The sequence below is a fragment of the Schistocerca nitens genome, chromosome 8, assembly GCF_023898315.1.
Source record: "Schistocerca nitens isolate TAMUIC-IGC-003100 chromosome 8, iqSchNite1.1, whole genome shotgun sequence".
Lineage (NCBI taxonomy): Eukaryota > Metazoa > Arthropoda > Insecta > Orthoptera > Acrididae > Schistocerca > Schistocerca nitens.
Genome location: NC_064621.1, coordinates 507,688,296 through 507,701,089, shown reverse-complemented (window position 1 = coordinate 507,701,089; position 12,794 = coordinate 507,688,296).

Below are 12,794 nucleotides of genomic sequence, written 5' to 3'. Positions count from 1 at the left end.
GTAGCAAAATAACAGCAGATGGAAGGAGCAAAAGTGACATTAAAAACAGAATACAACTTGCCAAAATAGCATTCAATGGAAAAAGAAACTTACTGACGAGTAGAAATGTTAGTTTAGACGTAAGAAAGAGAGTCATGAAAACCTATGTGTGGAGTACAGCCCTTTACGGATGTGAAACTTGGACTAGTGGAAAAGAAGAAAAGAGAAGATTAGAGGCATTCGAAATGTGGTGCTACCGGAGAATGGAAAAAATCAGCTGGCGAGACAAGGCTACAAACGAAGATGTCCTCAGAAGAGTGAAAGAAAACAGATCTCTTTGGCGAAATATACAGAAAAGAAGAATAACCTTCATAGGTCACATTTTACGGCATAACAATTTCATTAAGAGAATATTAGAAGGAATCATTGAAGGAAGAACTCGCCGAGGACGACCTAGATTAAGCTACATTCAACAAGTAATAAATGACATCGGGTGCCAGACCTATGCAGATATGAAGAAGAAAGTTGACAAAAGAACGGAATGGCGTGCTGCTGCCAACCAACCTGTGGGTTGATAACCGAAGAAGAGATCTGACTGCTTATTTCAACATGAAAAACTCCGGGACCAAATGACCTGTAACAGTGAAAACCTAACCTATTTGACTGCGTTTTTGAACATGAAGTGATATAGGGTCTGATTTACGCAACGGAATTTTTTGGATTAGAGTACATGACATGTTGTGGTGCGTCATTGTCTCTGTTTTGGCCCTAAGTTTTGCACTCATCTCTTTAGATGACTGCGTTTTTCCACGTGGTTTACAGCAATTCGCTGCAGCATGCAGCATGCAGCATCAGCGGCTAAAGCTTATTGTTACTAACAATTAATTTAATAAACAGGAGTTTGTTTGGGTCGTATTAACTACTACATAAGTCTATTTAAAACTTCAGAATCATCATAACCCATAACCAATAATAGACAATGACAGTTACAATAACATAGGTACCAATAATGGCTGGGTGCCAGGTTAACAAATTATTTCAATTTCAAACTTACATTTACATTTAGTAACCACAGCATTTATATATTAATAGTTGTGGAAAATAATTATTATTATTTGGAGGATAAGGAGGTTTCTTTAACCGTCAATCCAAACATGGGATTTTGCAAACTCGGACTAAAAATCACGAGCCTAACCCTGCAATTGCTTTTGTATTATGCTTGCGAATTTTTCCTTGCATTCCATCTTCAAGCGTAGTTAAGCCATGTAAATCTTTCTTGGCTATATAAATGAAATCAGGCCTTGAGTGTGGTAAGATCTGCCACCACTGGCGCGAGGGCAGCGTGACATGTCTTTTGTCCCCGAGCTCTCGACCGACACTAGTAGTTCCACTTTCACAGACAGATCTCGTCTCACAACAACTCTTAGAATCACGATCCCCTGTTTCGCCCTCAGACTGTTAAAATCGATGTATGAGTGCTTACACAATGCAAAGAATAGCGTTAAATTGACTATATTGTTTTCAATGTAATGGAGAGTTATGACCCACCCCTTACAAGTTTTGGATGCGAAAAGACTAACTGTGTCTTTATAATCTCTGATGATGTGAAAATTGCCCCGTTCTTCTCAGGCCTGGTGCAGCAACAGTGATTCCACGTTCCACGTAAAAGATAGTCTCTGTTGCAATACAGTAATAACGAGCTTTGCGTTCTTAACTTAAAAATGCAGTAGAGTACACATTAGTGAGAATCACAAGCCACAGTGGTAATCACCTTAGTTAATACTGAAACCATGTAAAAACCAGACGAAGCGAACAACTCAATAGTCAAACTGAAGATAAAAATCCGAGCACCAATAGGAAACGGTGTAGATGGACCTGCGGTCACAGACATGTGTCTCACTAATAAACAAATACTGTAGCTGATGGAAAGTGTGCTGAGATGTGGAGTATGTGAAGTTACGACAAGTTTAGTGTACAATGTTTTCAAAATAATAACGGTCAACGCTTAGTATCAAGAATGGAACGCTCACCTAATCTACACGGGATGTTAACTTCTGCTAGGACTGCGTGAAAGTGGCGAGAAACGCAGGTATTAACTTTTAAAAACACCTGAAGGGAATTAGATGGCGCTGAGACAAATAATCTCATATAAGACACATGAACCATGGACCTTGCCGTTGGGGGGTAGGCTTGCATGCCTCAGCGATACAGATGGCCGTACCGTAGGTGCAACCACAACGGAGGGATATCTTTTGAGAGGCCAGACAAACGTAGGGTTCCTGAAGAGGGGCAGCAGCCTTTTCAGTAGTTGCAGGGGCAACAGTCTGGATGATTGACTGATCTGGCCTTGTAACATTAACCAAAACGGCCTTGCTGTGCTGGTACTGCGAACGGCTGAAAGCAAGGGGAAACTACAGCCGTAATTTTTCCCAAGGGCATTCAGCTTTACTGTATGATTAAATGATGATGACATCCTCTTGGGTAAAATATTTCGGAGGTAAAATAGTCCCCCATTCGGATCTCCGGGCGGGGACTACTCAAGAGGACGTCGTTATCAGGAGAAAGAAAACTGGCGTTCTACGGATCGGAGCGTGGATTGTCAGATCCCTTAATCGGGCAGGTAGGTTAGAAAATTTAAAAAGGGAAATGGATAGGTTAAAGTTAGATATAGTGGGAATTAGTGAAGTTCGGTGGCAGGAGGAACAAGACTTTTGGTCAGGCGAATACAGGGTTATAAATACAAAATCAAATAGGGGTAATGCAGGAGTAGGTTTAATAATGAATAAAAAAATAGGAGTGCGGGTAAGCTACTACAAACAGCATAGTGAACGCATTATTGTGGCCAAGGTAGACACAAAGCCCACGCCTACTACAGTAGTACAGCTTTATATGCCAACTAGCTCTGCAGATGATGAAGAAATTGATTAAATGTATGATGAGATAAAGGAAATTATTCAGGTAGTGAAGGGAGACGAAAATTTAATAGTCATGGGTGACTGGAATTCTCGTCAGTAGGAAAAGGGAGAGAAGGAAACATAGTAGGTGAATATGGATTGGGGAGAAGAAATGAAAGAGGAAGCCGTCTGGTAGAATTTTGCACAGAGCATAACTTAATCATAGCTAACACTTGGTTCAAGAATCATAAAAGAAGGTTGTATACATGGAAGAATCCTGGAGATACTAAAAGGTATCAGATAGATTACATAATGGTAAGACAGAGATTTAGGAACCAGGTTTTAAATTGTAAGACATTTGGTTATGAACTGTAGATTAAAACTGAAGAAATTACAAAAAGGTGCTAATTTAAGAAGATGGGACCTGGATAAACTGACTAAACCAGAGGTTGTAGAGAGTTTCAGGGAGAGCATAAGGGAACAATTGACAGGAATGGGGGAAAGAAATACAGTAGAAGAAGAATGGGTAGCTCTGAGGGATGAACTAGTGAAGGCAGCAGACGATCAAGTAGGTAAAAAGACGAGGGCTAATAGAAATCCTTGGATAACAGAATAAATATTGACTTTAATTGATGAAAGGAGAAAATATAAAAATGCAGTAAATGAAGCAGGCAGAAAGGAATACAAACGTCTCAAAAATGAGGAAGTGCAAAATGGCTAAGCAGGGATGGCTAGAACACAAATGTAAGGATGTAGAGGCTTATCTCACGAGGGGTAAGATAGATACTGCCTACAGGAAAATTAAAGAGACCTTTGGAGAGAAGAGAACCACTTGTATGAATATCAAGAGCTCAGATGGAAACCCAATTCTAAGCAAAGAAGGGAAGGCAGTAAGGTGGAAGGAGTATATAGAGGGTTTATACAAGGGCGATTTACTTGAGGACAATATTATGGAAATGGAAGAGGATGTAGATGAAGACGAAATGGGAGATAAGATACTGCGTGAAGAGTTTGACAGAGCACTGAAAGACCTGAGTCGAAACAAGGCCCCGGGAATAGATAACATTCCATTAGAACTACTGACAGCCTTGGGAGAGCCAGTCATGACAAAACAGGCGAAATACCCTCAGACTTCAAGAATAGGGTCTCAGTTTCTTCCTCTTCAGCGCTGATGTCGGTTAGGATTCCCCCGTGGTTCGACACTGGTGATTACTCTCATATATGAGCAGAATAATGTCTTAAGCAAGAAATGATTGTCAGTAAGGAATGTTAAGCGCCCGCCTGGCTACCCGTGCTGTCTAACAAGCTGCTTCCCGAGCGGGAAGGCGTGCCGGTCCCCGGCACCAATCTGCCCGACGGATTAGTGTCGAGGTCCGGTGTGCAGGTTTTTAAGGTGGTTTTCTATCTGCATCGGCGAATGCGAGCTGGTTCCCCTTACTTCGCCTCAGTTACACTATGTCGGTGATTGCTGCGCAGACACTGTCTCCACGTATGCGTACAGCATAATTACTCTACACCGCACCGCAAACATTCGGGTTACACTCGTCTGGAATGGGACGTTCCGGGGGGGGGGGGGGTATGGGAGGGGGGTCTGGTGGAGAGACCTGGGGGTGGGGGGTGTCCACTGGGGACCGAACTCCACAATAACCCTGCGTTCCTTGTGGGTCTGCGGCGGGGTGAGTGGACTGCTGTAGCCTGTTGTGGGGTTGTGTACCACTGAGGGCTTCGGCCGGGACGAAGCCTCTCTGTCGTTTCTCGGTCCCCAGTTCAATACACACATACACGGAGTGTTGAGCTGCATTTTTAGTTGTTGTTATGAAAATCATTCCTCTTGTTGGTAACGTCAAGCCCCAAACTGACGAAATTACTTTATTTTCGCAGCTGTGCCTGTAATTACAGGTAGGTAGGAAAAGATGACGTCTCGAGAAGGCGGCTGTGTTGCAAGTTGGAACTTGGGTTGCGTCGCAGATTTCGAGAATTGTCGGTGGGAAAGGTCGTCCACTGTACCCTGTTTTTGTCTCCATCTTACAATGTAATAAGAAATACTTCCCATGCTTCATAAATTGCGCTTGCTGTTGCGTCTGGTTGTTTGAAAATTGTTTGAAAATACCTTGGTTTGTCTCGTAAATGGTTCTGAGTTTGTTCTTTTCTTGTCTGAAGGAAAAGAAAGTAGTGTCACACCAGATTCCTGCATGAAGAGAAAGAATAACTTGTACACTGAATTCGCATGATGATGATGAATGCAGCATGTATGGAGAGTTATCCCTGTCACTGTTCTAGAAAGAGATGTTATTTAGAGAAGAGGCTAATTCTGTCACCAATAACAGGATATGTACGTTATCATCTTCGATGGTAACACTATCACAGTCAGCAACTTTGATAAAGCAGTGTTCACTATCAAAACATCAGCATCCTCTGTTGCTTGCTTATCTACGAAGCCCCTTATTGCCATTTCAGTTATCAGCACGGAAGTGAAGTTCCTGTTATTGATAACGTTTTATAAACAAATCTTGTTGCACTATAACAGTTGTTGCTTTGGAGATGACTAATTTTGTGATTGAGTGCAATAACGCTGTTGCTTTCGTTCTTTGGTAACGGGTGCTACTAGGATACCTGTCAAAAGCTACTATGACATTGCTTCCAAATAGCATTTGCACGTAGTCTATATATGTCTTGCAAACCAACTCGAACGTGACTGTTGTTGTCATACTCCTTAGAACTTCATGTAGAAGGTGTCCACAATCAGTTACTACGCATTCCTGTATCCCAAGATTCGCTTCTTCCTTCTGGAGTGAACAGTGCATATAACGCTGGCTTTGGGCCCTTGTAGAACCGTTCTCAGTGAAGAAACCCATTAGAAAGACTATAATCTCAAATTTTAACAACACTCTCAGCGTTTCATCAGATCGCTTGACAACGTAAAATCGTTGGAATAGAGTAAGTGGTTTGTCTGTTTCTCTTCTGTCTGAGTTTTTCAGGGCATATGAAACTAAGGCTGGAACAAGAACCTAATTATTTCGTTTGAACTTCACATCTTCAAAATTTTCTCACCATGCCAATTGCTCGAGCTAAATAACTGTTCACCCCTTCCCAATCATTTGTTATGGTGGTAGGAGGGACTGCCTTCTTAGCCAAAGGAATGGTGACTGTTCAGAGAACCCTGGTTACACGAGAAAACCTCATATCTCCAAGTTGTTCAGATGTTCCTGAACGTACCTCAGTGAACAAGAATATTTGTTTACAAGTGGATGAGGCATGCAATACAGAAGATCGATCGAAACAATACGTTATCCGTTATGCAGTGACCGTGGGGTTGCCCTTCATAAATCCTCAAATGGTTCAAATGGCTCTGAGCACTATGGGACTCAACTGCTGAGGTCATTAGTCCCCTAGAACTTAGAACTACTTAAACCTAACTAACCTAAGGACAACACACACATCCATGCCCGAGGCAGGATTCGAACCTGCGACCGTAGCGGTCGCGCGGTTCCACACTGAAGCGACAGAACCGCTCGGCCACCAGCGGCCGGCCATAAATCCTCACCGCCGTCATTAGAGTCTGTTGTATGGTCATGTTTGAACAGATCCACAAGGAATGCTACAGCCGGCCGGTGTAGCCGAGCGGTTCTAGGCTCTTCAGTCCGGAACCGCACTGCTGCTAGGGTCGCAGGTTCGAATTCTGCCTCGGGCATGGATGTGTGTGGTGTCCTTAGATTAGTTAAGTTTAAGTAGTTTCTAAGTCTAGGAGACTGATGACCTTAGATGTTAAGTCCCATAGTGCTTAGAGCCATTTTTTGGATGTTACAGCGTCCTTCACCCGTGAATTTGTGAAATTCATGAAGATCCATTTTGTCGTTTAGACAGAGCATGTCCTTGTAGTACCGGATATGAACCCTTAGCACAGTTGAGATGTTCTGCTGAATGGAAGCAGGGAAGTTCTTTGACATATTCGAAGTGCAGGTTCCTGTACCACATCAGATTGGCTTTAATGAAGTTTTTCATTAGGATACAAATACAAAATCCATAGCGCAGCAATTAGGCCACAATACTACCTTTTCACCAATAGCGAGTCAGCGATGGAGGATGATGGTGGCAGCATGGAATTCTCTAACCCATTCATGGGACGGAGGGAGGGGGGCGGGGAGAGGGGGCGTTGAACGAGGCACTTCTTGGGATGATAAACGTTGAGCGTTAGAGAGATATGCCATTATGATTTTCACAAATGTTGTAAAATTAAAGCCATAATGCCAAGAGGCGCAATTTTTACAGTTTTTTGAAGATTCGAGAAATTTACCGTTCTTTTAAAGTTCTGTGTGTTGTAAAAGTCGGTGTAAAATGAGGTGTAACCATTACAAATCGTACGAAATTTAATGCTCTACGGAAAGATTTAAGTGTATTTTGTCATAGGATGCAAGGGAAAAAATATATAGAGACAAACTGAAAAAGTATCAAAACTACGTGCTTTTTCAGACGCCCCTAAATTACCACAAATTCTCGAGGTAGAAAACTCGTATTCTACAGTACAGACATTCTAAACATAAACAAAATTCTGACGCTTTGTTTGGTATCCACCCCCCCCCCCCACTTCTATTTAAGTGCCTGCCGACTGACCCAAATAATCATGTAACAAAAATCGCCAAGAATACAGAAGCCGGATTCGAAAGCCCGCTCTGTATGATAAAAAACCAGGCGAAGTGGCTGAGTGGTTAACGCACTGGACTCGCATTCGGGAGGTTGATGGCTGAAAGCCGTTTTCGGCCATCCAGGCTCATGTTTTCCGTGATTTCTATAAATCGCTCGTGGTAAATGCTGTGACGGTCCCTTTGAAAGGCCGCGGCAAATTTGCTTCCCCATGCTTGACACAATCTGAGCTTGTGCTCCGTTTCTAACGACCTTGATGTTGATGGGACTTTAAATTCAACCTTTTTTTTTGTACGATGAAAATAGTAAAATTCTGGTATTCAGCACCACTAACGATATTTTAAGTCAATAGGGCAGAACGCAGACGGTAACATAGATATGGAGTTTTAATAGTTGCATAGAAGGATCTATAGTACCTTACACTGAGGTGACAAAAGTCCTAATATCGTGTCGGGCCTCCTTTTGCCCGACATAGTGCAGCACCTCAACGTGGGGTGGACGCAAGTCATTGGAAGTCCCCTGCTGAAATATTGAGCCATGTTGCCTCTATAGCCGTCCACAATTGCTGCACGTGTAGGACTTTGTGCATGACCTCATATATCCATTGTCTTCCACAAATTTTCGATGGAATTCATGTCGTGAATCTTTGTCGCCAAATAATTCGTTCGAATTGTCCAGAATGTTCTTCAAACCAACAGCAAACAATTGTGATCCGGTGACATGGTGCATTGTCATCCAACCATTCCATCGTTGTTTGGGAACACGGAGTCCATGAATGGCTGCTAATGGTGTCCAATTAGTCGATCATTATCATTTCTAGCGAATGGTCGGTTCAGCTGGACCAGAGGACCCAGTCCATTCCACGTAAACACAGCCCATACCAATATGGAGTCGCCACCAGTACGCACAGTGCCTTGTTGACAACTTGGATCCACGGCTTCGTGGGGTCCGCACCACACTCGAACCCTACCGTCAGCTCTTACCTACTGAAATTGGGACTCAAGCCACGGTTTTCTAGTCATCTACACTCCTATCCATGTGGTCACGAGCCCAGTAGAGGTGCTGCACACGATGTCTGCTGTTAACGAAGGCAGTCGTGTCGATAGTCTGCTGCCATAGCCTATTAACGCCAAATTTCGGCGCACTGGCCTCACGGATACGTTTCTTGTACATGTCACATTGATATCTGCGGTTATTTCGCGTAGTGTTCAGTGTCTCTAGCTCTGACAACTCTACGCAAACGCCGCTACTCTCAGTTAAGTGAAGGCCGTCGTCTACCGCGTTGTCCGTGGGGAGAGGTAATGCTTGAAATTAGGTGTTCTCGGCACGTTCTTGAAACAGTTGATCTCGGAATAGTGAATTCTCTAACGATTTCCGAAACAGAATATTCCGTGTCCACATACAACTCCGCGTTGAAAGGCTGCTGATTTCCGTCTTGCGGCCAAAATCACGTCGGAAACCTTTTCACATGAATCACCTGAGTACAAATTACAGCTTCACCAGTTCAGTGCCCCTTTATACCTTGTGTACACGATACCACTGTCACTTGTATGCGTGCATATCTCTATCCCATGGCTCGTGTCACCGCAGTGTAGGAATTATTCAGCAACTACGGACACACTACAAGGCAAATGTAGAAGAAAGAAATGGTTACGGCCGTAGATCCTAAATTTCGTGATATAGTTGTAAAATAAACCAAGAAAATCAAACCTGGTATCTTCGTCTGTACAGTGGAAGTGGGCTTCTCGTAAGTGCTTCACGCATCATCCTCAACCAGTCAAACAACTTGGTATTTTAAACGTCTCTATGGGACAACGCTCCAGCGATGTCTTAGCTCTGTAGACTACGATTACTCTCACCAGCAGCCATTTGCTCTTCGCCATTAAAAGCTGGCAACAGTGCTGCCAGTTGTTAACGATTTTCTTTCGGCGTACAAACGTAGATACTGGTCGGAAATGCTACGGAAAGAGTTGACTTAGTCACTGAACGAGGTAGCTCAGTGGTTTTCCCATTGGATTCCCATTCGGGAAAGCGACGGTTCAAATCCCTGTTCGATAATTCAGATTTAGATTTTCCGTGATTTTCCTAAATCGGTTGTGGCAAATGCTAGGATGGTTAAAAGGAAACGGCCAATTTCCTTCTCCATCCTTCCGTAATACTAGTTTGTGTTCCGTCTCTAATGACCTCGTTGCCGCCGGGACGTTGAAAAGTTATACTCCTTCGCTCGCAGTCCAAGAAGGTGGTGATAGAAGCATGGACATGCGCCGCCACGGAGCTGAGGTTCCCCTCAAGGACGGCCGCGTGCTCCACACTTTGCAGCGACCAGTGACCGTACCGCTTGTCTCTTTCCTTCAGCAAATAGACGGCCATTCTTGTTGCCCCCCGACGACAAACAGCGGGCCACTGTCAACATTTGCTAATTAGGAGTGTACGGCCGCCGGTCCGGTGCGGTGTACCGGCTCCCGAGCACCCACGTGACGGGTGGTCGCCGCTACCGGCCGCCGCGGGAAGGCGCTGTGTGTGGGGCGAGGGAACGCATTCCCGGCGACCTTATCTTCCAAGGATTTTCCTTCTCTGGAAAAGCTGGTCATCGCTCCTTATTACTGTCTATTAGGGAGATCACTAGTATTTTCAGTGAATGAATGAATAGTATTCCTTACAAATTTGATACCTACTGGCGTTTCTACATGTCCATCTACATTTATATCTACACACGTTCTTCGCTAGACCACGTACTATGCATGGCAAGCGTACCCTTTACCACTACTAGTCATGTCCTTTCCTGTTCCACTCGTAAATAGAGCAATCGAAAAACGACTGTCTATATGCCTCCGTACGCGCTCTAATCTTTCTATTCTTATGTTTCTGGTCTTTACACGAAATGTTCGTTGGCGGAAGTAGAATCGCCCTGCAGTCAGCCTCAATTGCCGGTTCTCTAAAAAGAGCTCCTCAAAAAGAATGTCGCCTTGCCACCAGTGATTCCCATTTTAGTTTCCGAAGTATATCCGTAGCATATGCATGTTGTTCGAACCTACTTGTAAGAAGTGTAGCAACCCACTTCTGAATTGCTTCCATATCCTCCTTTAATTCACCATGGTACGGTTCCCAAATAATCGAACAGTACTCAACAGTGGGTAGCACTAGTGACCTACATGCCGTCTCCTTTACAGATGAACCACACTTTCCTAAAATTCCCCCAATAGACCGAAGCCGACCATTCGCCTTCTCTAATTCTTCCATGCTCATTCCATTTAATATTGCCTTACAGCGGTACACATTGATATTTAATCGACGTGACCGTATGAAGCACCACACCACTAAAGCTGTACTCGAATACTATGGGTTCGTTTCTGCTAGTAGGCTCTATTAAATTACCTGTGTCTACATTTAGAGCTAGCTGTCATTCGTCACACCAACTAGAAATTATGTCTAAGTCATCCTGTATCCTCCTACGTCACTCAACGACGGAACCTTCCCGTACGCTACAGCATCATCAGCAAACAGCGCAGATTGCTGTTCACCATGTCCATCAGATCATTTCTGTGTACAGAGAATAACAGCGCTACTACCATACTTCCCTGGGGAGCTCCTGACGATTCCCTTGTCTCTGATGAACACTCGTCGTCGGGGTTAACATACTGGGTTCTATTACTTAAGAAGTCTTCGAGCCACTCACATAACTGGGAACCTATTCCGTATGCTTGTACCTTCGTTAATAGTCGGCAGTGTGGCACCTGTCAAGTGTTTTAAGGAAATCTAGGAACATGGTATCCGCTTGTTGCCCACCATCCGTGGTTCGCAGGATCTCTTGTGAGGAAAGGGCAAGTTGCGTTTCAGACGAGCGATACCTTCCAAATACCGTGCTGATATGTGGATAGAATATGTTCCTTCTCAACGAAATTTATTACATTCGAACTGTTAATATGTTCACGGATTGTGCAGCAAACCGATGTTGCATATACAACGTCAGAAAAATCATGAGACGGACGTCGGCCGAAGAACCTGAGAAAGAAGCCAACAGGCAGTTTGTTACACATAGTGGTATGTAATTTTTAGAGTTCGTAAAGTGTGCCTTGGGGCTTCGCTACGTAATAAGAGTTTGAGAAATTCTTGGGCGATGCATCGGATAGAGTGTCTAAACTGCAAATACTTATACGAGGCCACTTAAAAGGGGTATGTTTTTTATTAACATGGCCCCATTAATCAGCATAGCCAATCATTTGTTCATTCTCCAATTTTATCACGTCCGTTATCCCTTAATTTGTTAATGTACGTCTTGTTCTGAATTGTAGAGTTGTCTTGACCCTCATCGTAAACAAATGTGACGTATAGCGAATAAATAGACAGAAAGACTCTTTATTGTGTCATTGAAAAATTTCACAACAACTAATAGAAGCACCTACTTTCATAAAAAGTCTAGGAGAATGTGTACAGAGCGAACTGAAATGGAACGACCGTATAAAATTAATCGCTGGTAAGACGGAGGCCAGACTGGGATTCGTTGGAAGAACCCTCAAGAAATGTAGTCCGTCGACAAAGGAAGCAGCTTACAACATACTCATTCGACCAGTATCTGAATATTGCTCGTCAGTATGGGATGCCTACCAGATAGGACTCATAGAGGAAATAGAGAAGATCCAAAGAAGAGCAGCACGATTCGTTACAGACTCATTTAGTATGCCGAAAGAGTCACGGAGATTTTAAAGTTTTGAACAAGGCTGCGTGGTCAGCAACTCCAGTGGCAGACGCTACAAGAGAGGCATTCTGCGTCACGTTATGGTCCACTGAGAAAGTTTCGAGAGCGTACATTTCTGGAAAAGCTAACCAATACATTGCCTCCTCCTACGCACATCTCGCGAAAATACCATGAAGATTATATTAGAGATTCTAGCCCACACGGAGGCTTCTAGCTATCGTTCGAATCATATGCGAGTGGAACAGGAAAATCTGTGACAGTGGTACACATCGGAAGAAGGCTTGCTGGGTACAGCTTTACACGTAGATTAGTCTGCTAAAAGCACAGAATATTAAACCTATAGAAACTGTTTGCGATTATTTGGAAGAGCGAATGAACATAGCAATCAACACCCCTGCAGTTTGGTAGCTCTGCCTCAGCTGTGTATGGTACATCTGAAGAATCTTGTGGATTCTCTTTCCTGTAGAATGAAGGCTGTATCACGACTACAGGCTGTGTTACGTGGTATTAGCGTTATGCCTTCTGTGGTTGAGTAATTTTTTGTTCTTTTTGTTTAGAAGCCTCGATTTCCCCACAATAGTGTA